This window comes from Carassius carassius, chromosome 8, assembly GCF_963082965.1.
Source record: "Carassius carassius chromosome 8, fCarCar2.1, whole genome shotgun sequence".
Taxonomy (NCBI): domain Eukaryota; kingdom Metazoa; phylum Chordata; class Actinopteri; order Cypriniformes; family Cyprinidae; genus Carassius; species Carassius carassius.
The window spans coordinates 19,518,146-19,544,194 of NC_081762.1; positions in this window are offsets into that span (position 1 = coordinate 19,518,146).

The following is a 26,049-nucleotide window of genomic DNA, read 5'->3' on the forward strand; positions in this document are numbered from 1 at the left end:
ACACACACACACACACACACACACACACACACAGCTTGCTTTAATTTAAAGCAAACACTGACCCATAGGCCCCATTTACACCTTGTGTACTGATCTGTTTGGAGAGTGCTACATCTACTAAGGAAGCCGTTTTCAACTCAAAGTAAAAAATAAAATAAAAATTGCTACAACATTTGAAGGAAGATATAAAATCACACTGTGAGATAGGCCTATTAAGCTGCTAGTGCAAGATTTAAAGAAGAATATAGAAATAATATTTCATTTTTTGTTATTATTTTTTTTACTCTGCAATGAAAACTTGCTTCGGAAAAACAGATATAAATGCAAAAAATAATAATATATTAAAAAATAAGTATTCTCTGGTTCGTGTTGTATGCAAGAAAATGTCATCATCACCACTGATTCTAACAGTGCATTTTTTTGTATGCTTAGCTCGCACATGTTCCTTGAACATTTATTTTTTGCAGTAATTAGTCCTGGCTGTTGTTTCAAAGTAGAAAAAAAGAAAAGACGGATCAAAACAACAATGAACCAGAAACCATGATTTTCACTCAGTCCAATGTGAAAATGCACTTTAAAAGAACAACACAGTTGTTTCACTTTTTTCCGTATACTGGAGTTGGCAAAAACAATAGATCCATGTGCTTACAAGTGTGCAAATTGGTTAAGTGGTGCACTCAAGTTTAGTTTAAATGAGGTCAAAGACATTTTTTATCGCTCATAAATTTAGAGAGAAATGGATGAAACTTTCTTGTGTGCATGTGTTGACTGCCTCTGTTTGCGTACGCTATCAAATACAGACCATGCGTTTGACTACATACTTTGAAAAACTAAAGTATACTACGGGTTTAAGTAATAAATGTTCTTCAGGTAGTACAGGTACTGTACTCCTCCTCACAACAAGCTGTAAAGAAAGTGTACAAAGAAACACATGTAAACGGCGATATTTCTGAGCTGACCACTTGTGATCAGATCACTGAAGACCTTAATACCAGGTGTAAACAGGGCCATAGATATCCCCAATTCCCCAAGCCAAAAAAAAAACCAAAAACTGATTTGTTGTCAATCAATATGAGCTTTTCAATGACCCCTTCTTCAACTTTTACATTTGGTCCCACCCTCAATCTGGAATATTTGGTTACATCCTTGGGCAAACACTTCCCTGACCATCTGGACTTCATCTCGGCCGCAGAGCCAGGAAAAGCAGAAGCGTCGTTAACAGCCGATGATAACAGCCTTATTCACTCAGACGCCGTTCATGAAGTTAGCACACTCCCTCTCCCAAATCTCACTTTTAAACCCAACTCAACCCATACGTTTCATGGTTCAAGTGAGATATGTATATTCTAGGGGGTCTACAACAAGATTATGAAATCATTCTGGCAACTACCATTAACTTGTTAAATTACTCGTCTTAACAATGTTTTTCTCTTGTTACAGCTGCTCAAATGAGGATTTATTCATGCAATTCATGCAAAGACTGAGCTTAATTCTTGGTATTTATTTTCTCATTTGACAAGTTATGTTTTCTTAGAGATCATAAAAAGTCTAGAACTCTGACAAAACTTCTCTTACTAATATGTGATGTGCAGGTTTGACTCTTTGTTCCTCTCAGACAAAGACAACTCAGTGAGATGCTTCTCAATTTGGGAGCCTGCAAGCCGCCAGCTGAATGAAACACGCTCTTGTCAGATCAGCACAAACAGACCTTACCCTCTGTTATCACAAGGACTCAATCTGATCTCTTTTGTGCACAGCGTGCGTTAGAGAAAAGCTTCTTGTGGCAATCACAGGGCAACATCTTGACACCGGAGGCAAAAAGGATGGTGGTTTAGGAAACCTGCAGGGGCACAAGCGGGTGTCGTGTCCACTGATAACAGCACAAGAGACCAGGAAACACACAGTGCTGTTTTTGCTGCTGGGGTTCCTGAAAGTTATCCGCCCTGGGCGACGGGCCGCACACATACAGGATACCTCGCCTCTGCTGAGGGAAAAACATGCTGGGCCTGAAAAACACAAACAGCCACACAGACTTCCTGCATTTCCCCACCTACCGGTCAGCCACCTGTGGCATGCATGCAATCAAGCCACTGTATGGGAGCTCTAAAATAACAGCAAAAGTCACTAATGTGACGCTGATTTATTAATTTACCCAAATGAGTAACAAAATGAAGCGATTTATCTTAAGAAGTAAGTAACTGATATAAAGTTATGTTTACAATACACATTTATAAAGCACATCCCACATCCTATAGCAAGATAACTAAGAGCCAAATATTACATATTTAAAAGTTCTGAGTGATGGAACAAACAGATGTTGGTCCACATTAAGTTCCATAGTATATAAAAAAAACACAATCAAAGTCAATTGCTGCAACTGTTCAGTTTCCCACATTCTTCAAAATATTTTCTTTTATGTTCAGCAGAAGAAAGAAATTTAACAAGTTTTGGGGGTGAGGGAGTGATCACAATTTTTACTTTAACTTTTCGTTGAATTAGTTCTTTAACAAATGAATTTCAGAGAGCCTGAAATTCCCGACATTTAAAATATTTTTCTTTATGTAGTATATATGTTGTAAAGCCTTGAAAAAAAAAAAAAAAAAAAAATATATATATATATATATAGAGAGAGAGAGAGAGAGAGAGAGAGAGACCTTCTTAGTCAATAAAGAGCTAAAACTAAATAACAGAGAATAAAGGAAGAGTAAACTCAATGAAATATTGGATTTTTAAAACCTTTAAAACTCCAGAGTGCCTCATGCAGTTTAATCCTCCATCAGAGTTGCTATTATCCTTAATGGAAAATAACGTCAATATCAACTGAAAGTGCACACTTTGCCTTTGTGTCCTGTTTTGCTCATTTAAAGTTCTGATTTGCACTGTCCAATCTTTTGCAAAGCAAATGAAATGGATTTATTATTGACAAGGATGCATAAGTTAACTCTATACGGCTACAAAATTGTTCCTGCAAAAGTCATGATTTACTGTATAAGAGATTTTTCTTTCCATTGCAGCATCTGTATGACAGACTCATGGTTCACTTGGCATATTATTGAATTCAAATTCCGTCTGGCAGCTCCCACTTCCTGAGAGTGAAGGGGAGAATCTAAGTGGGAAGAAATTGACAAGCACTTCTACCTATGCAATAATGTAATTAGTGGGCCGTTCTCTAGAGCTTCACCATTCTCCAACCATGTTCTTGTCAGAAGGCCATATATTAGTGGATGATTTTTCACACCTTCCCTTTTCTCCTTAAATTAACAAATCACAATTGCCTTTACATTTAATTTTTTTTAATACCTCAGACAATTCCTCAGATAAATCAACCAACAGACCTCTCTTTGTGTAAATGAAAATATGGAGGGAAGCAATACAGTACAGTCCTGCTCTTGGATATCTCATAAGACAGATCAGGCCAAAGTGGCAGATATATGAGTCTCTCAGTGCTGAAGTTTGGGGATCTGGGAGTGTCCTCTGGGTGCTGGGATCTGTACAGTTCTTTTTGAAGTGCACACATGTGAAAAACACATCTCAGTGCCTTCAACCAGCCCAGCTCCCATTGGCAATAAAAGTTGACAGACAAGATATATGAAGTGTAACGTTGCACTGCCTGTCAGTCACAGATGTATAAACACACATACACACCCACACACAGTCTTTCTGAACCGCGCTCCTCGAAATATGTCCCCATCTCTGTGCCATGAGAATGAAAGACAGTGTATTGATTTGCCCAGACCTGCCTTGTTTCAACAACTGGAAGTGCTCTCAGTCAAATGGATTTCCCACACATCAGGAGAAGCCTTCTGTCTGTGAAGCAGACAAATTAAGAATCCAGAAAGAGGAAGCATAAACACACTCTGGCATACATTACATATGAGGACACCCCCTACACACACACAAACGCATTAGACAAATATGATTTAAGGTAGCCAAGGCCCACTGTAGGCACAGAAGTGTTTGTTTGCACCAGGAGAGGACATCAACATAAATGAACCACCATAGTGGAAAGGGATATCAACAAATAAGTTTTTTAACAAGGGAGTATTTTCAGCTTGTGTTAACAGGCTTGGCCTACCTCAATTCACATAAACCAAATGATCAAATGTTATGAGGTTCTCAACAGACACAAAACTTAACTCTATTTTAATTTTATAATCTGATGTATTTGAGATCGAAATTAGATATTTAAAGCTGAAAAATGTAGGACTTGATTTTATCCATCAATTGATTGAAAAAGGAAAAAATGGTGTTCAAGGATTGGAGTGAAGGGGTTTGAAAAGTAAGGGGAATTGGTGACAACAGTAATAATTAAGTTACATTGTTGCTGTTCAATGGTTAGCACTGTCTTGCTATTGGATAATGTATCATTATGTGTTCAAAAAGCATCTTTCTCCTTTGATGGCCAATTAAAAGTAAGTGTATCTTTTGTCGTTATAATTGTCATAATCAATCTTTCAAATTGTTTGATCATTATGTAAGCTGCAAACATCTATCAGATATCACCAATTTTTGTAACACTATTTGAAGGCTCTTTAAAGCATGAAATGGACATTTAGCTCAGTCTTCTGTCATTGACACACCAGCCATTCATGCGTAGTCACATGGCATTAATGCCTCAGTATTGATGGGTTTTTGCATCTGGTGTGGCCATAACCAAATATGGCAAAATTTGACTTTGGTGCACAAGGTACTGTAATGCTATCAGCTGTTATAGACTTCTGTGGTTTTAAGGCTCTGTGAGTCTGATTCTGAGTGCAGTACTTGTAAGTTTCTTTGCTAAGAAAGTGTCTGGTAAGAACATAAATGGTAATCTAATATAAGTTTTTAGGCGGAACTAAACTTGGATGATTCTAACGTGATGGTGGCTACACAGAACCAAATTAGCTCTGCAGACAATTCATGTGGACAGCACATCTGACTCTCAGGCTGACTACTCGAGTCTAGAGACTTCCCACACTCTACAATTAATGGAGTAGTTCACCCAAAACTGAAAATAATGTTATTATTTATTCACCCTTATGATGTTCCAAAGCCATATAACTCTCATTTCTTCCATGGAACACAAGGTACTTTTTTGAAGAATAGCCACTCCTGGACACTCAGTATAATTAAAGTAAATGAGGACTGGAGCTGTCAAATTTAAAAAAGGGCACTATAAATGTATCATTAAAGTATCCTAAATGTACCCCAAACAAATTGTGTACTATATTCTAATTTTTATGAAGTCATTCAATAGCTTTGTGTGAAGAACAGACTAAAAGTCATTATTCTCAGATAATTTTTCACTTCTGTAGGCTGTTAACTGCTGCTTCTGAGCTATTGAGTGAGTGAGTAAACAAATCATTCAGACAGATTTTGTGAACTGGATCAACCAATTCAGAAAATTATGATAGAATCGTTTCGGTGTGAACTATCCAACTCACCATGGCACTTTTTTCCACTAGTAGACAGGAGAAACAGAAAAAGAGAAGCAGAGAAAACAGACTTTGTAAGGGAGGAGAGAGCTGTCTCTGGCTGAGGAAAAGAGAAGAGAAAAGACAGACAGCAGAGGAGCGACACTGCCAAAGGTAGGCCTGATTGGCAGCATCACTTCTCACCATTCATCACACGGGAACTCCAGACTTCCCAAATCCTTCAACAGATGGAGCGGCCACTCGGTTTAAACACCTGATATGAAGCCATCCGTCATGCTGTAATGCAGCAGTTGGGTCTGCAGCTGGGCCCCCGATACAGTGCGGCGCGGCTCTGGCGGGCTTGGAAAGTAGCCTGAGTGCACCCCTGATGGACTAGAGCCAGGCAGCCTGCACCGCACCATGCTTTCCCCTGATAGCATTCACAGCCCTCCACTGGACCATGGAACAGGTGGATGCAAGAGAGAGAGAGAGAGAGAAAGACGGAGTGACTTCATGCGTAGTGGAGTGGGGGCAAGGTTGAAGCAGAGTGGAGGATAGAAAAATGCACACAGCTTCCTGTGCTGAATACCAATGATTTCAAACCCCCAAGAGCTGTATACCAACCCCACACAAATAAATAATCATTACTGTCCTTTAGACAAGCACAGAAAAGGTGCAGTTTATTTCAGCAAAATAAACCAGGCACAGATGCCCTGTTCGAAAACTTAGTTAGCCACCTATACCGAGGCAGCATTTTAAGGCAACATATGTAAAAGCTGTTCCAAGAGGTAGGAAACTTAATTATGCAGCCTACTAAGATACCTTGTTTTATACAAATTCTAAAGCAACATCATACATTTTAAACAACATCACAAACACTCAATGCAATCAAACATACATTTAAAATGTCATTTTTACCTGATATTACACAGCGGAATTTTCAGCATCATTACTCGATTCTTCAGTGTCACATGATCCTTTAGAGTTAATGTTTTTTAACATATACATTTTTTTTCAGGATTCTTAATAGAAAATTTAAAGGAACTGTAGTTCATTCATTCATTCATTTATTCATTCACTTTTATGTTTATTAGAGTATCGTGCGGTTAGCTTAGCAACATGCTAATAGCAAACTCTATGTAAATTGTACTTGCATACAAAGTGCTCCCAAACTCTCACCTAAGATATTCCATCACAATTAGGATGCTTCCTTACACCGTGTGTACACCGGACATGAGCAGCCCAGCGCTATGCGACAAAATACCCATTATAATCAATGATGCTTTCTACACAGATGTGGCATGGCGCTATACGACACAACAAATCCCAGACAACCAGACAATGAAACTATTCAATTTACTGACACAAAGGTCAAATTATTTGCAAAAGTTGCTTTGTCGTGTCGATATACAGTAGACAGCCTCATCAAGCTGTTGCGGCATGAAGTGACCACTGATGCATTCACTGTAAACACGGACTGCAACTGAAAACTGGAAAATACTGCCTGGACAAATTTCAAGGTAGGAAGGCATCAAGGGATATTCAAATCTAATGTTAGCTTGACTTCCTGCCTCCTGAGATACCTTCATCTGGTCGATCTTTGAAGGCCGCATACTGTAGATGTATCCTTCACTGCCTTTGATATACCACAATCCTGTGCATTCCATTCGCCAATGGTTGAGCAAAATAAAATTAAGGTGGCTTCTTAAAGTTGTGTTTGTTGGTCAGTTGTTGTGTAAAAGTATGTTTCTGATCAACTTTTTGCATTTTTTGATATCATTTATAGAAAGAAATCAGTATTATAGTAATTAAATATTAGCTTAATTATCACTAAAGCTAATTTTATATTGTTGTAGATCATTAAACCGTAACACTGCCTCAAAAGCATGTCCAAAACTGTTTCATGAAGTGCCTTATAGTGCGCAAACTCTGCCTGAAAAGTCACTGTCAGATAAGGCAGCGAGGCAACAAGTCAGCTACCTAGGTTTTCGGATACAGCATGGTGTTAGAAGGCAGCTGACAATATAGGCAGTGAATCAGCTTTTTAGATTTTGGAACAGAGCTAGAAGAGTCTATTTTTCTGTCTGTCTCTCTCTCTCTCTCTCTCTCTCTCACACACACACACACACACACACACACACACACACACACACACACACACACACACACACACACACACACACAGACAGACAGACTGCAGTATATCCTCACACACAGTGGATCTCTCATTAGCCGGAGCTCTGCTGCAGGCTCTGTGGAAGCCTTGAGTCTGAGGTCTAATTTGTCAACAAAAACAATTAGGGGAAATGATCCGTTTCACTGGTTTTAATGAGTACAGTCAGGTCACAACACTTAAAAGTGACAACGGAAAGGTCATCACAGCACCACTCAGATACCCACCCACCCACGCACACCCACCCATATCACAACTGCTTATGTAAACCTTAATTGTTCAAGACTTAAACACAGCATGAACATGCATGTTTAAGTGTTCATAAAGACACCATTTCAGCGATGGATTCCACTAATAAAAAGAATCTACACCGCTATCTGCAGTTTTTCATTACTGAGTAATCACAAACATTTTATGTGAGAGCTTTGTTTATTTCTATGACCTCGGCGAGGCCTTAGTGGATATCTAATAGAGACAGTGGTCGCTGTAGCTATGGTAACCACGGAGGATTCTAACTTTTGTTTGATTTGAATGGGAATGTCTTTACCCAGTTAAACTTGGCATTGCTTCAAGTATTCTAAAAGCAGAAATGTCTACAAATCAAATGAGTGTCTTAACTACAATTAGTAACTACAGTTAATTGAAAACTCCAATTAAAAGCATGTGTATGCCTACATGCACAGCAACCTTTTTAGTAAATGTGAATTGCTTCGAATAATAGCATATTTGATCAGCTTTGGTCTGCTTCTTTGAACACAATATCATTAGTGTTTTAATCTATTAGCTAACAAACTCATTTAACAACAAAGTGCCAATTGAAGTAGATCAATAGTGCATTAATTACAGCAGCGGGCAAATTGGTTTCAGCCTGTGTAATTGTACAGATACCCTGTTTTTAATAACTTTTTTTTAACATTTAAAGCAAATTTTGCTCTCAGAAACGAGGACACTTCCCACAGCTGCATGTTCCTCCCTGTCCTTGTGCCTCCATTATCTTTAACTATGTCACGGATCACTGCTTAACCTTTATAAATGCTTCATCTCCACCTTATCACAGACCTTCGTCGTCTGTCTGCTGTCTGGTGGAGGGAATGGCTCACATTTGTGGACTCTATACCTTCCCCCACTTGTAGGAAATGCATTTGAAAGCATGTACAGAAGAGTGCAGATGGGCTGCAGGTATGCTACAAACAGCATTAGTAGTCATATTTTGACCTTTGGGTGTTGTTTATAGTATGATTATAGTATGATATAGTATTCTAAAAAGCACACAATGACTTTTTTCAAAAAAGCATTGTACTTTCTTGCTTCTGTGAAAGTATATAGTGTATATGAAAATTGTAAATTTTTGCATGGAATACTGTATCTTACAATGCAATGCATTCAAACTGACAGTCAATGTCCAATGTGAAAGACGAAACAGAAATAATATCTGGTGAATTGATTCTTTTTTTGTTTTTGTTTTTACTTATCCTAACATATGTGTTCAGATTGCTAAATGTTAAGACATTTTTTGATAAAAAGCAAAATAGCTATTTTTATTGCCAAAATGATGACTGAATCAGGGAAAAAACGTATGTGAAATAAACATTAACGGAAAGTAAATGAATCAAAATAACATTAACAAGGCAACATTTCACCATTTTATTTAGTTTAACAACTAAATTATTAAATTGAAACTACTTTAAAATTAAAAGGAAAATGGCAACTAAAAAACCCTCAAAATATGAATAAAAACTATAATTATATCTCAATAAAACTAATTTAACTTTATATTTGATAAAAATCTGAAATAATAATGTATTATGCAATAATACCAACTCATTTCCTTGACCAGTTTTAAAAACATACAGTTTACACAGCACTGTATCCAGTAAATATTAAGCTAGTATTGCAATCTCAACATATGGCACTGAACTGAAAACACTTGCGTATTCACTGCATATTATAAATATACTACCATGTGGCATTGTTTATATAGCTGGACTGTGACTACTAGTTTAATTTATAAGACTCAAGGATGCTTTAAAAATCAAACAGCATTCAAAAAAAGAGAGAAAGAGATGGAGCGATAAAATGTGAAAAAAGGTGAGTTACTGGTAGTGTAGTGTGGTTGTGTCAGTACGATGGTGTTGCTATTAAGCCATGGCTGATTTGTCTGATCAGGCATGTGAGCAGAGAGACTGGAGCTGTCAAAGACAGCCAGAGCAATTTCTGGAGGTGCAGCTGCCTATGAAAGGAAATGTCATCAGAATCGGTGAAAAGCCATTACGTTAGAAAGGTGGAAAATGCTTTGAAGGTAATAATGCACTCGGTAATTAAATGAATATGAATGCCAAGTGTCCGTGCCAATTCGAGAGAGTAATTTTCACAAAGAGATCATTCTCTTATTGTCCAATCAATTGGGGGAGGGCAGAAAAGAGTGAAAAAATGAACTCTTCACGCCATCAAGTGTGTTTCGTTGAGCGTAGCCTTTCAGATTTGTCGATGGGCCAAGGTTAAGACGCTGCTGCAAACATAACGCACATCTGACCTTACGCACGCAGCCACACGTGGAGTGCGTGAAACAATGAAGGCAAACATTGCTGCAAAGGTTGAATGAATTGATAAAGAAGCATTCTGCCTCTTATCAGATAGCTTTTATTCTCTGGTCTGGTGGATCAGGCCGTTTCATGCAGCGAGAGCTGTGCAGTAGGGAGATAAGGAGAGAGCTTCTACAAAGAGTTCAATTTATGAATGCGGTCAATATCCGAGGCATGCAACACTTAGTCACATCATCATGCTTTTCCAGCTGGATGTTATCAGAGTCTGACTAGGACAAAACACAAGAAAGAAAGAGGGAGCGCAGAGCGAGAAGAGAAAGAGATTGTATTAATGTGAACAGTACTCACAGTTGGACAATGCCACCCCCCCAGTGAGATAATTTCCTCTCAAAATTGCAATCAAAGCTGCCGAAACACTTCAGCAACAATATTAACTCAACGGCTCCTAGGGGGGAACTTTTTATCTCTCTGGTTTTTGCCAACCCATCCTTTCTTTTATTCTGTCATGCAAAATGCCATGTCAATATCCTCAACATTAACGTTTAATCATAAATTTGAAGGATGCTGAACAGAGGGCGTTTTTCATTTTGGGAACAATAAACGTCCTTCAAAGCCTAGATCTTAGCATAAAAAATAACATTGTGCATCAAAAGTATTGAGAAGACCCTTGAATCCTTATTCTGATTACAGAAAAGCTTGTCTAGACTTTTTTAATGTAGTATCTGTGAGTTTCAGATGTTACTATTTCATGGCTCATGAGACTTATGGGAGATCTGAGTTATGCTTTCTTTGCCTGCATTTTAATGCAGGAGACTGGAAACACAAGCTCATGTTTAGAAATCTTTCATTTCGCTGAATTGTAAAGTTCAAGTTTGGAGACCTTTGACCTGAGAATTTGTATCACACGAATACGTGTGACCAATACACTGTAAAAAAAAAATTAATAAATAAAAAATCTGTGGGTTTTACAAAATAATTGTGGCAGCTGTGGTTGCCAGAATATTTTTTTTTATAGAAAAACTGTACACTATTAATCTGTAATTTACAAACAAAAAAATTAAATAAATAAAAATTAATTCCATATGGCACATTCCTACTAAAATACTAAACACACATGATACTTAAATAATGCAAAGAATATTCATTAAACAGCAAAATATGTGGTATAAAACCCAAAAGAACATAACTAATATAAAAAAATATTAAGATATTATTTACTATCATACTATCAAGATTATTTAAACAAAATAGACTACTTTCAAATGTAGAGTGGCACAGTTTACAGTTTTTTGTCTAAATTATATTGATTTGTTGTTTTTACTTCTAAAAACTGTACAATTAACAGCATTTTACTGTAAAATTACATTATATGTGTGGTAAGATATGTTTAAGTTTTTAATTTTTGTACAGTTTAAAATTGCACTACATTTTTACAGTGTAGAAGATGGATAGAGCAAAGCATGACCTTTTAGAAATGTATATATAAAAAGGAAACTCAGAGAATGACATCAAATCATCTCTGTTGCAATGTCCGACAAATCTTTGCATGCTAAAAGTCAAGTCCATGACCATGACTTTAACACAGCAGTGTTTCGGCATGAGCGACTAACATAACCAAACTATGTTTATATAGAAAAACAATTACAAAATATTGCAGTGAAAGTGCGTCATTCCAAACCTTTAGGCCTGTGATGAAGCTTGAGCTTTTTTCTTTAAAAAACAGTGTTAAAAAAAGTCATAGAGGCCCATCTAGTATATGTCTACATAGAAAAACAATTACAAAACAGTGCAGAGGAAGTGTAAACTTCATTTCGAAACCATAAGTGGCCATGCACACAGAACATGTGCTTGCATTGAACAATGTATCAAGACATTGTTTTGTAACTTGAGTGCCACGTTTTTAGAACTGTGTCATGCGAGTGATGCTGCAAAAGACATGAGCGCAACTTTAAAAGATGTCTGTGCATGGTTACATAGAAAAACAATCAAAACGCAGCTCAGTAAAATGCTAAAATGCATTCAATGTGCACACCTCCTCAGACCTGCAGTGAAGCTGGTGCTCTTTTCTCTCTTACACTAAATGGCCGCAAGATTTCCATTATGTGACGTGCTTGTCTGGCTGTCTCTTCTGCAGTGGCACAAGTTGACACCAGGACTATTCTGTTAGTAGAAGAGAAGGCCCTCAAACCCAGAGTTTGTACCAACTCCTCTATTTGTCATAATTACTTGATTGTGGGGTACGTCTAGGAAAGGTCTAATCAATCTGATTTAATTAAGTGCAGTCAGACAGTTGAAATGAGCAGAATGGAAGTAATAAGCACATTTAAATCTGCATATTTGAGCTCGACTAACAATGCCAATTCAAGGCACTCATTTAACATTCTTTTGTCTCCAGATGAAAAGAAAAGAAAGAAGAAAGCTAAAAAAGTGTCTCTCGCTTGGAAAAACGGGAAAAATAGGGCATTTCGTTCTCAAGATACATTACTAAAATCTCATTACAACAAAGTTTTCAGTTTGGTTCTTTCTGAAGGATGTAAACAAACAGTGTTGCTTCTAATGCAATGTGCTATTATCTACTACTGAACTGATCTGAACTGCCATGTTTTTCAAGGGCACAAGGAGGCTAGGCGAATTTGCAGCATTACAGCTGGAAATGGTGCAGGGAAAGCTTTGGTTTCTGGTGAAGCTAGGGAGGGCTGTAGACAACATGACAAACCAGAAGAGACAGAGGATCATTAGGTTTCCCTCAGGCCAAGCATAGGCACTCATGGAGAAAGGAAATGCTCACTAGCTCTTGGAAGAAAAGACAAGGTGACTTGTCCTGTGCATGACAGCCCCTCATACCAGAGACCACCCCTCTGTTATGGGCTTCAGCGAAAGGTGACATTCATGCGGCAGCAGAGCTGAAACACAGGCCTGTCTGTGCATCTGACAATACTGGTTGGACAACAACAGTCTCCTTATTCTGACAAAATTACCTTTTCACTGAGAAAAACAAACAAACAAAAAAAAAAACAATAATAGAGGACTCATATTTTATCCAGAAACAACCATTTTAAAGTTAAAAATGTCTTAATGTTGGATTTGTTTCTTACAAACACACAGCTTTTCTCTCTACAAGATGTTAATTGATGGACTGGAGTGGTGATTATACTTGTGGATTATTGTGATGTTTTTATTAGCTATTAGGACTCTCATTTTGACGGCACCCATTTACGGTAAGCAAGTGATGAAATGCTAAAATTCTCAAAATCTGTTCCAATGAAGAAACAAACTTATCTACGTCATGGATGGCGTGAGGGTATATGAGTGTAAAATAAGATATAAAATGTGTCTCTTGCAAACTCCGAGGCAAAAACAAAGGTTTAGAGAAAACACTAAAATGATTAGTGACTTAAGGCATTTCTTCAAAGAAATCCTTTTGTACCACAATTAAATCTTGTTTAATAATGCTAATACTGGGTTTTGCATCTGATAATCGGAGTCAGAGTCTTTCTAATGATGTACTGTAAACTGGAGTTTAGTAATGTGTTTTAGCCGATAGCAGGTGTTTCTTAACATTAGCACCCTGTCAGGATTAGAAGAGGCATTTAATAAGGCTGCATATGCCTTTTGTCTTGTCTCAGCCATGTGTTTACACACGTGTCAGCTTGCATCTCATAAAACAGATTTAGTTTTGAATTGAGTTAAATTCTAAAAAGAATAATGTTTAGCATTCACAAACCAGAGACAATCAATGCAGATGATTTGCATCTCATGCAATTGTGGGGTAGGGCTAAATAAATGCTAAGCTAATGGTTGCACAATAATGGTTACACTGATTTCTGGAGAGCAAGGTGGCCAATATAATACTGATACTTATGTATCCTTTGATTATAGCAAATTAAATTAATTGAAATTAAAACTTGCATTATATAGCCCAAAATACACTACATAGTGAAAAAGGGTCACATTTAAGAGAAATTACATTGTTTCAGGTCGACAAGGAGTGGCGTAAACAGGGTTTTTTCCATTAATCCTAGTATCCGTAAAGATACAACAAATTCCAGATCCATAAAACAATTCCATAAAAGCCAAAAACAATTTTTAAAGGCAACAATCTTCAAATGACATGCTCACTTCTTTCCAAGAGACTTGGAAATGGATGGAGAAATCTGATTAATCACATTTCCATAATTGACCATAAATTACTTTCCTCTACCAGAAACATAAAATATCCAATAACCTAAAGAGCTTGTTTCCTCCACCACAGGAGATCTCATTGGCTGTCTACTCCCTTCCCAAACCAGCCTAAGATGAATATGAGGTAATTACCCCCAAAGTCCTGCTGGGGGGGCCCAGCTCTGTGTGCTGCTTATTAAACATAAGTACCATGTAACCTCCCAGCACTAAATCAAGGGACGTGTTATTGGTCCCCGGTGAAAACGCAGGGGTCAAAGGGTCCTGGAGATGGGTTGTGCTGTGTTGAGCTCATCCTGGGGAGACACCAGCTGACAGCTGCCACAAATCTGACACACACACATAAACATTCATGCACCAACACACACTGACACACATACACACACACACACACACACACACACACACACACCAGGCAGGCTGTCAGCATAAGGTGCACACTGGCAAATGCGGCCCAATCAATACTCATTGGAAGCGAGAGGATGAATAGAACAGTAATGAGGGAGAAGAATTGGGTAGAAGGCTCATTTCTTTCTTTCTCTCTCTCTCTCTCTCTCTCTCTCTCTCTCTCTCTTTCTCTCTATCCGAGCATTTTCTAAATAAATCAAAACATCCCCCTCCTTTTAAATATATTTTCCAATGTAAATCTGAAAGGTTCATTTTTCAATAATGTACGGCTGAGAATCTGATTTTTCTGTACTATATTTTATAGCTTGGCATCTTTTACATGGCATATCAAAGCCCCTTAAACGTTTCCATTGTCATGAAAATCCACAAATGGGATCTTTGGGATCAACTTTAAAAATGAAATAAAATAAAACAAAACATGGATTGATAAAAGACACAAAACACATATGAAAAGAAATGTAGAAAACGCTTCAGTGGGACATTGATTTATACAGTTTTGTTTCATTACTAATATATGAAACCACAAAATAGTACTTTTAGATTTAGAATTAATTTCAGAATTAATTATTTTATTTTATTTTTAGGGAACTATAATGAATATTTATACAAAAGTCAGAATCTAATCCTTTCAGAAGGTACTAATATGCACTTTTAAATACTAATAAGTAACTTTGATATATTAACATATAATTTAGAAGTAAATAAAGTATAAAGATGTACCTTTTAGCCTTTGAAACTTACAGTACTGCCCCAGTGACATTTTTGTACCTTTTTTCTCGAGTTCAGCTACTGTCATGTGAAAATGGCAGGGCTCTACACCCATCATTTACCGTTCGCACTCATTTCATTAATACTGAGTTCTCTGTTTGCATCGTCCTAGTCAGCCAGGCCACTGCTTGTTATAATAATGGGCTTGGTTTGTAGCTTCTGAAGGACAGACATTAATATTTGAGAGCATTTAAACCCATTAGGCTGTTTGCGGGAGAGAGGAGAGCATGTTTTTAACTCTGTTGAGAGAGTGTGTGGTAAGAGGTTATCATCTGCTAAGTAAATAAAGGGGCACACAGTATTTCTCATTCCTGTGATTCCTGGAAGCGGCTAAAATGTGGCGAGCAGGATCTGGTTTTAAAGAGAGACTGACGCTCTTTATTAGACAGCAGTGCAGTGCTATTATCGTTTCCTAAATTAATTATTCAAAATGAAGTATTGCCTCGAAGATGCTCCTTGCTTCGTTCGTGAGGGTTTGTGAGTGTGTGTTTCCAAGGTCCTGAGATAAGCTTTTTCTTGGCCTCTAAGCGAGCACATCTGCAGTCAAGGCTTCACATCTGGTTCTCACATTTTCCCCTTGCGCTGCTGAGAGGAGCAAAAGAGAAAAGAGTAAAAGAGAGAGACGGAGATAAGTACTGAAGCAGCGAGAAACCAATCATTACACTTGAACAGAGGGGCTAATTCAGTTTTGTCTTTATCGCGTGTTCACAAAGTAACCACAGTTTAATTTAACCCTCAGTTTGCCTTTTTGATTTAGTTTTTAGTAAATAGGCTAACGGCAATGATTTAAAAACATCAACAATGTTAACTTTCTCACGTTAATATCATATGTTTAATGCATGTGGTATTTTGAAGTTGGTTTTTACCAGTTATGTTAGGTTTAATTCACAAAAATTTTGTTCAAATTTATATTTTCGTTTTCCTTTTATTAAATTGTGCACAAAAAAAATAACACAGTACATATTACAATTAAAAAGTCACTGCTGTTCTTTTCAGCACAAACATGTCTAATTTCTATGTAAATTAGGTACTATTTGCCTGTCGTAATTAATGTTGTGCTATAATCACCCACAGAAAGCAGGCTATAAACAGAATTCCTTATTTCCTACAGATCATATCAATCATTATATTCATGTTCAGTGTCGACAAGCGTACCTTTGGCAATTTTAGGACTGAGAACTGAACAACAAGACTGGGACTTGTGCTGTGCAAATTGCATTTTTTGGGGCATGTTTGCTCCTGTTTTGCACAATTTAATTGAGTACACCAACCTCTAAAATGACGCAAACAGCGCTGTCAGCGTGTGCAATTCATTCTTAGTGAATTCCCCTTTAGTATTTCTTTCCCTGTTCCAACACTTCCCCCGTTTTCCATCTCTTTGTGTCCCCTCCCCATCTCACCTGGATTCAAAATCAGTCCGTTTTGTCATTATTTTGGCAAATCTTCCTCGGCTATGATTTATCAGTTAAGAAGTAAAGCATCTTCATGTGGTTTGGCTGTTTAGCCAGGGAAAGCTTCCAGCTCCTATTCCACTCCTTACCCTCACAGCAGATGTTTTGAACTCCTTTATGCGCGGCCCAACCTGGATTCCGTGCTCCCTTCCAAGCTGCGCTGACCCTGGCGACCCTGTAATTGGTGGAATAATTTACCCTGGTTTACATAAACACTCCCTGAAAGGCTGATTCTGTGAAGCTCTCCTGGAGGCTGAGCTGCATCATGGATATGCGCAGTGGGAGATTGAGCGAGACTTCAGGCCTCCAGTGGCACACCAATACTCAGACTGATGCAATAACAACTGTGTCCATCAGCACACATGGTGTAATGGTCTTCAAGGAACATTACCGACGACGTAAAAAGAGCCTGTTCAGAATTTAGTTTCAATTGTTATGAAACTATGGTTCTGGATGCACTGATCGACTGGAGAAACAATAGGCACTCGAGAGACTTGTGTTTGATGGCTAACACGGTTAAAATAGCACAGTTAGCATATGAAAAATCTCTTTCTTCTCATAAAGATCCCATGATGAATACCATTTTTTATTCCTTTGTTGATATATTGCCTATTGAGACATAGCTTGTGCCTTTTTTGAACAGCTAACAGCCTTTTGTTTCTGCCAAAGATGTGAACCAGCCATATTAACAACATTTTTATTATATAGTGCATTTTATTGAACAGTATAAAACAAGTAAATCATTTTGGTCCCCAATTTTATTAAGATAAATTGCAAATTTTATACTGTATGTTTACATACAGACATTCGGTGAAAGCTGCAAAACTTCTACACAATTGCTTCCTTCTTAAGGTTCTTCAAGTACTGCACACTTCCATTTCTAACCCAGAGGATGATACTTGTGTGGTTCAAAATGTCACACGGCTTTCATCCTTCAATGTCAAGAACGAACAACTCCAAAGTGTGCTCTGCTGTCCTGTCTACAATTACTAGCCACCGTTTGCGCGTGAATTAGCCGCTTGGATCTTTTGAACACGTGTTAACATTTTAATCAATCTGATTCCATATTAGTTTTGACAAATTTCACCAAATGGACGTAAGCGTTTGTGAAGCGTAGAGGCACGGCCGTATGGGGAAAGAATGGGTTCCATATGTAGACACAGGTCCTCGCCAGCACCTTGTTTGCTCTTTCCCTAATTGCAGCAGTTACATGTGAGGAAAAAAAGCCTGGCTGGCTGAATGTAATGACAGAAACATGGAAATTATTAGACTTTGGAAAAACAGAAATGGTCTCATATCGTAGTTCAGACATTTTTATTCCCTGTGATAACTGCGCAACACACATACTATTATTTCTCCAGTATATATATATATATATATATATATATATATACACATATAGTAGGCCTACATATATGCAAGCATCTGTGCATGTATTTGTACAGGTGAGTTATTTACCCCTCTCCCGTCAGGATTAAAAATGGATGACAAGTCCACTCTCACTTCTCTATTACCTTTTTCTTGATTACCCTTTTCTTCTTGCCGTTATACGGTCCAACCAGCCAGTTCATCAAATATTAAAGAACAGCAGTGTCTATTAATGCTGCCAGGGCAATTGAAATATGTGTGATGGATTTTTACTGCCGTAGTGCAGAATGTCTCTCTCAGTGGCCCCCTGGGATCCCCCTCCAGCTGTTTAATCCATAGCTCCATCACAAGGTGTGAGGATGGGGTCGACCTCCACCAAATGTCTTCATTTCTCCCCATATCTTCCTCCCCCTCGGGATAATGGCTAACGAGGCCTTTTCGGTAATAATGACTGAAAGACTGAATCGGAGCAGAAACTCTCACAGGAAGGTCAGGGCCATTGTTGCCGTGTTAGGAAGGTAAGTGATTGATAGAAGTGCGTCTCACATCACGTCATTCGCTTTCCATCCACGTGTGCTCTGTAAAATCACATATGAATATTCCGTGCCGCCAGCGAGCCGAGCTAATGAGATGAGAGCTTTTATGAGCGCTATAATGTCTCAAGGAGCATTTCCGTTGATTGCGCTCTGACGTTGGAGGATGCACCAAATGAATGAATCATGGTCACCTATGTGATGTTTATCGAATTGCATAGATTCAAAGAATCACATTTAATAGGTTTTGTGATATGTTCCGTCAGTTTTCGCTGATGATTCACACAGCAAGGTATGGCATGATCGTCTGATTCACATCTTCATACTTCCTGTTATGTTTAATTTTGTAACAAATAAATGTTGTTGATGAAAGCTGCAGAAATCACAGGTAATGCATTTGAGGCACTGGTAGGTAAAATTTCTTCACTGAACTCTAACTGCAGCAACACTGCAGGTGAGTTTTATAGATGATAATACTATTCAATAACACTTTGTATTTGAAAGTCCACTTTAGATATTCTACTAATTGTAAGTAACTTTGCAATTGCATGTCAATTCTGAGTCATTCCAGTATTCCCTCAAAAAAGAAAAAGAAAAAAACATACATTAAACTATACCATATTTTAATTAAAATACATTTATTTCATATAAATATATTTAATATTCGTAGTACTCTCATTAATGGCAGCAGACAGTGATGTAGAGGAAAAGTCATTATTTTTGTTTTCTTTGGACACAAAAAGTATTCTCGTAGCTTCATAAAATTACAGTTGAACTACTGTCACTCGTACTATTTTAATGATGTCCTTGCTACGTTTCTGGACCTGAAAACAGTTCCGTTGCATTGCTGTTTATGCAGGGTTAGAAAGCGCTCAGATTTAATCAAAAATACCTTTATTTGTGTTCTGAAGATGAATGAAGGTCTTTCAGGTTTGGAACGACATGAGGGTGAGTAATTAATGACTTCATTTTCATTTATTTTGGGGGAACTATCCCTTCAACATGTTTATTGACAAATCACTTAAAACTTTTATAAAATAAAAATAACACTTTATTTGGAGTATTTCTTTATTGCACAATGCACAGTAAAGTAAGTTGGTGTGTAAAATAAGAGGAAAGAAAAACAAACATAAAAAACAAAAATAATAAATAAAAATAAATACATAAATAAATTACAATACTAATAATAAATAAAGAGATTAAAATCAAGAAGTCTTACATTATCACATAAGCATTTTCAGTCTTTGTAACATCCAAATTGTTCACATATGCAATAAAGTTGCCCCAAATATTTTCAATCATTGATTAATTTTCTCTTTTTTTTTTAGAATAACATTATTTTTCAACAGGCACATGGGATGAAATTTCTCTAAGCCATACAATATAACTTGGTGGTTCTTCTGATTTCCATTGTATAGCTATATTTCTTTGCTGCTATCAGAGACATCTTAACTAAACGTAAATTCTTTCTTTGATCAATCTGAAGAATTGATTCATCCCCCAATAATATCAGTCTCGGTTTAGATGGAAGCCTAACATTAATAATTATGTCAATAGTTTGCATTATACTTCTACAATAAGTTTTAAGTCTAAAGCAAGTCTAAAACATGCAATAATGTACCAACCTCTGTTTTACATCTAGGGCAACATTCTGAATATGAATCATTGATCTTGTGTAGTCTTTCAGGTGTATAATATACTTTATGTTTAATATTGAACTGCATTAATCTAAAACGTTCTCTCTCTTATTGGGAGTGAAGAAAGGGACCTTAAATGAGCTTTTATTGTATTGATAAAATTTCTCACCTTTTTTTTTTTTTTTTTTTTTTTTAATGTTTACGAGTAAGAGAAAACTTTATTCTCAGTTGTTTAAATGCCATTAGTTTGTTCTCCTCATATAAATCTCCAAACACTTCTATTCCCTTTTTATACCAATAGTGTGTTATCCCAGCTATTAATGCCTCAGGAAGAGATGGGTTGCAGTGAAAAGGAGCATTGTTATACCATGATAGGAGTCAATTATATTTTTTCCTGATCTCAAACCCCAATTTCCAAGTGTTTCTAATGAATGGGTTGTTAACCGCTTTCGTAACACAAGTCAATGAGATGAACAGAGCCTTATCTAGAGATATTTCCCCTGCATGATATCTTTCAATTTGCATCCATGCAGGTGGAAAAGTACTATTCATCTGCCAAAACCATACCGCTCTCATTTGTGCTGCCCCCAAATAAAACAAAATCTGGAAGTTGTAATCCACATTTTTTAAGATGCCATTTGTAATGCTTTCAGTTTAACCCTCACAGTTTTATTATTCCAAATACAGCTATTGAGGAAAACACAAACAAACAAACAAACAAACTTTTGTGGGATAGAAATGGGAAGATTTTGAAATAAATATAAAAATTTGGGAAGAACATACATTTTTATGCAATTTATTTATCCTGCAAGTTAGTGATAATGGCAGTGAGTTCCATCTTTCCAAATCTCTCATTACTTTTTTAAGTAATGGGGAATAATTCCAAGAATATGCTTCCTCCAACTTTGAAGGAATATTGAATCCTAAATAAACTATCTTTTCTGAATTACATAAAAAAGGAATGTTAATTTTCTCCGCAGCCAAATTCAGTGGTTATTACAACACTTTTATTAATATTGTATTAATCTGTGACCCTGGACCCCTAAAACCAGTCTAAAGTGTCAATTTTGAATGAAAAAGTAAATAAATGATAAATAATTTCGAAGAAATTAGCTTTCCATTGGTGTATGGTTTGTTAGGATAGGACAATATTTGGTCGAGATGCAACTATTTGAAAATCTGGAATATGACGGTGCAAAAAAATCTAATTAAGTTTTGATGTATTTACGATAGGAAATTAACAAAATATCAACATGGAACATGATCCGAACCATTTTTCGTAAAAGTGTAGTATACTTAGCACAAAATAAAGTACTTTATTTGTATATTTTTTCACTCTGGTTAGTAGACTCTCTGCTTAATATCTGCTAGCACTTTATTTAGATCGTCCACCAACAGACATTTAACTGACTATAAGTAGCTTTGCAAGGTAATGTCAACTAGGGATGTGCGAGATTAGTCGACTAGTTGAGTAAACATAACTACTGTGTCACGGTTGGTAAACCGTGATCTCTGGGTTTTGCACTTTGTGTCACAGTTCATGAATGCACCGTCTCCTGCTCATCTCATGTTACGTCATGTTGATTGTTTCATGTGGGTGTTGCAGCTCATTCCACCAGCCTACTTAATGCCCTGTCTTTCGTCTCTTGTTTGTCAGATCGTTGTTTGAGGTCCTCCGTGGTTCATGTTGGTTCGTCCTCCAGTTCTACTGCTTCGTGTCTTGTTCCTGTTCGGTCAACCTAGGATTACTGTCATCATCACGGATCTCTCACCACCACCACCTCCACCAACGCACTCAAACACCTACTCACCTGTCTGTGCTGCCGTCGAGGTCCCTGCGTCACCCACCAGCATCTCCTCATCATTACTCATCTTTAATAAATATTCTATACTTGCATTTGCCTCCTGTCCTCCATCGAAGCATCACAGAACGATCTGACCAACAATGGAGGCAGCGAGTAACCCATCATCCGCCCTGGAAGAATTTCTCAGCACGAGTGCTCGGAGGATGGACTCCCAGGAGAGGAATCTTAATGACACTGGTTGTGTGGTTTAGGCTTTGGTGGCACAGGTGTCCGAGCTCACCCAACAACTACAGCTGCTACGGGTTCCCACTGCGCCGCTCACACCGCCCGTTCCTCCCACACCACCGGAGGCCCCCTCCCAGCTGGAACCACGTCTCCCCATTCCGGAGTCCTACTCGGGTGAGCCTAGCTTTTGTAGAGCTTTCTTAACCCGATGCGATATGCATTTCTCTCTCCAACCTAGAACCTTCACCAATGAACGAGCCAAGGTGGCTTTTGTCCTGACCCTGCTCACTGAGAGAGCGGCATTATGGGGATCGGCGGTGTGGGAGAACCAAGATCCATGCTGCGCCTCGTTCCAGACACTCTCTGCCGAGATGAGGCAGGTCTTTGATAGGGCCGTCACCGGGAGGGGGGCGGCGAGGATGCTCGCCGAGTTATGTCAGAATGAAAGATCCGTCTCGGACTATTCCATCGAGTTCCGTACTCTGGAGGTGGAGTGTCATTGGAACGAGGAGGCGCAGTGGGACATGTTCATGCATGGGCTGGCTGACCGCGTCCAGAAGGAGATCTACGCCCTGGATCTTCCCACTTCACTAAATGGGCTCATCGAACTAGCTTTGCGGGTGGATGCATGTCTGACGTGAGTGGAGCGACGGAACCTACCCAGCTCCACACCCAAGGCCCAGACAGACGTGCGAGTCAGCGGCGGGGAAGCGGCCAGCCCCTCCTACGATCATGAGCCCATGCAGGTAGGGCGAGCTCGGCTTTCCCGGGAGGAGAAGGAGAGGCGGAGGTCCCTGGGCCTGTGCCTCTACTGCGGGGGGACCGGTCATCACGCTTACATCTGTCCGGTAAAAGGCCAAGCCCGGTAGTACGTATGAGGCTACTATCGGGTGGGATCTCCGCCGAGAAGACCTCATCATCATCTACGCTCCTCCCAGTAAGACTAAGATGGTCAGCACAGAGTCACGACTGTCAAGCACTACTGGACTCAGGGGCGGAGGGTAATTTCATGGACAGTACACTTGCACGCAGACTTCACATTCCCCTCAGACCCCTCACGTACCACATCACGGTTCACGCCCTCAATGGACAGAAACTACCGGTCATCTCTCACATCACTGAAGACATCACCCTCATCACATCAGGCAACCACTCTGAAACCATCTCCTTCCACATCCTTGACTCTCCCCCTGCACCCATAGTCCTTGGTCACCCCTGGCTCCTCCTACACAACCCCAAGATAGACTGTGCACTTTGAATACTTGGTCATGCCCTTTGGGCTCTCCAACTCCCCAGCGGTCTTCCAGGCATTCGTCAACGACGTGCTGCGAGATATGATTGATCAATTCATATATGTCTACCTGGACGACATATTGATTTTTTTCTCTTCTCTCCAGGAACACGTGCAGCACGTTCGACGAGTGCTTCAGAGATTGCTAGAGAATGGGCTTTTTGTCAAGGTGGCGAAATGCGAGTTTCATGCACAGTCGGTTCCGTTTCTTGGGTATATCGTGTCGATTGAGGGAATACGCATGGATCCTGAGAAAGTTAAGGCTGTGGTAGAGTGGCCAAGTCCAGATTCCCGTAAGGCCCTACAGAGGTTTCTGGGGTTCGCCAACTTCTACTGGCGTTTTATTCGCAACTTCAGCCAACTAGCCGCACCTCTGACCGCCTTGACCTCCCCCAAAACTATGTTCAGGTGGTCAGACACAGCCGAGGCTGTGTTTGCCAAACTGAAGAGCTGCTTTGTTTCAGCCCCTTTCCTGATCACCCCTGACCCCTCACGTCAGTTTGTGGTGGAGGTCGACACATCAGAGGTGGGGGTAGGAGCCGTTCTTTCCCAACATGCTTCCTCGGACGATAAGATGCATCCCTGCGCGTTTTTCTCTCATCGGTTATCTCCTGCTGAACGCAATTATGACATTGGTAACAGAGAATTGTTGGCTGTCAAATTAGCTTTAGAGGAGTGGCGTCACTGGTTGGAAGGTTCAGGGGTACCTTTCATTGTTTGGACCGATCACAAGAATTTAGAGTACATTAGAATTGCCAAAAGACTCAATTCCAGGCAGGCTTGGTGGGCACTTTTTTCGGTCGTTTTGATTTTACTCTGTCGTACCGCCCGGGTTCCAGAAATGTCAAACCCAATTCTTTGTTACGTCTTTTTGATCCCTCCGCCCGCCCGGTGACTCCCGAGTGTATTTTACCTGAGAAAATAGTCGTCTCAGCACTCGTATGGGAGGTCGAATCGAAGGTCAAGACGGTCTTAGAAGGGGTAACGCCTCCGCCCGGTTGCTCACCGAATCATTTATTTGTGCCGGAAGAGTTATGGTGCAAAGTTATTCAGTGGGGTCACTGCTCTAACGTTGCTTGTCATCCAGGGATAAGCCGAACCAAGGGGTTAGTTAAGCAACGATTCTGGTGGCCACTTATGGCTCGTAACGTCCACGATTTTGATTTGGCTTGCTCAGTTTGCGCCAGTGGTAAGTCGTCTAACCGGCCTCCTGATGGGCTTCTTCAACCGCTGTCTGTCCCTTCGAGACCCTGGTCACATATCGCACTAGATTTTGTTACCGCCCTCCAGCCCTCTAATGGCATGATGGTCGTTTTGACCGTAGTGCACCAGTTCTCGAAGGCGGCACATTTCATTCCCTTGCCCAAATTTCCGACAGCCAAGAAGACAGCGGTCACTGTCCTAGATCACGTCTTTCGGTTACATGGCCTCCCGGTAGACGTGGTTTCTGACAGGGGATCCCAATTCATATCCAAATTTTGGAAAGAATTTTGTAAGTTGCTAGGAGCGACGGTTAGCCTGTCTTCGGGTTATCATCCCCAGAGTAATGGGCAGTCTGAGCGAGCCAGCCAAGATTTAGAGAGAACGTTGCGATGTTTGGTCTCCAAGAATCCTTCTTCCTGGAGCCAACAACTCTCTATGGTGGAGTACGCTCACAATTCGTTACCAGTGTCAGCCACGGGCCTCTCTCCATTTCAGTGCAGCTAAGGTTACCAGCCACCAGCTTTTCCTAGTCTGGAATCTGAAGTCGCGGTCCCCTCCGCTCACGCATTTGTCCAGAGGTGCAATCGCACCTGGACCAGAGCCCGCGAGACTCTGCTCCGGATGAGGGAGCGCACTAAGGCCAAGGCCGATCGCCACCAGTCAAAGCCTCCCGTTTACGTCGTGGGTCAAAAGGTGTGGCTTTCTACGTACACTATTCCTCTCCGTTCCGTTTCTAACAAATTAGCTCCCAAATTCATTGGCCCGTTTACTATCACCAAGATCATTAGTCCGGTGACAGTCCGCCTCAAACTACCTCCAGCATACAGGAGGACACATCACGCCTTCCATGTGTCCAAAATTAAACCCCGGCTTTTATTCACGTGTTAATCCGCCTACCCTGGTTCCCCCGCCGCCGCGTCTCATAGATGGGGAACCGACCTATTCGGTTAATCGTATTCTGGACTCGAGACGGAGCTGGACGAGTATTCCAGTACTTGGTGGACTGGGAAGGTTAAGGTCTGGAGGAGAGGAGTTGGGTACCTGCTAGGGACATACTGGATCACTCCCTTAT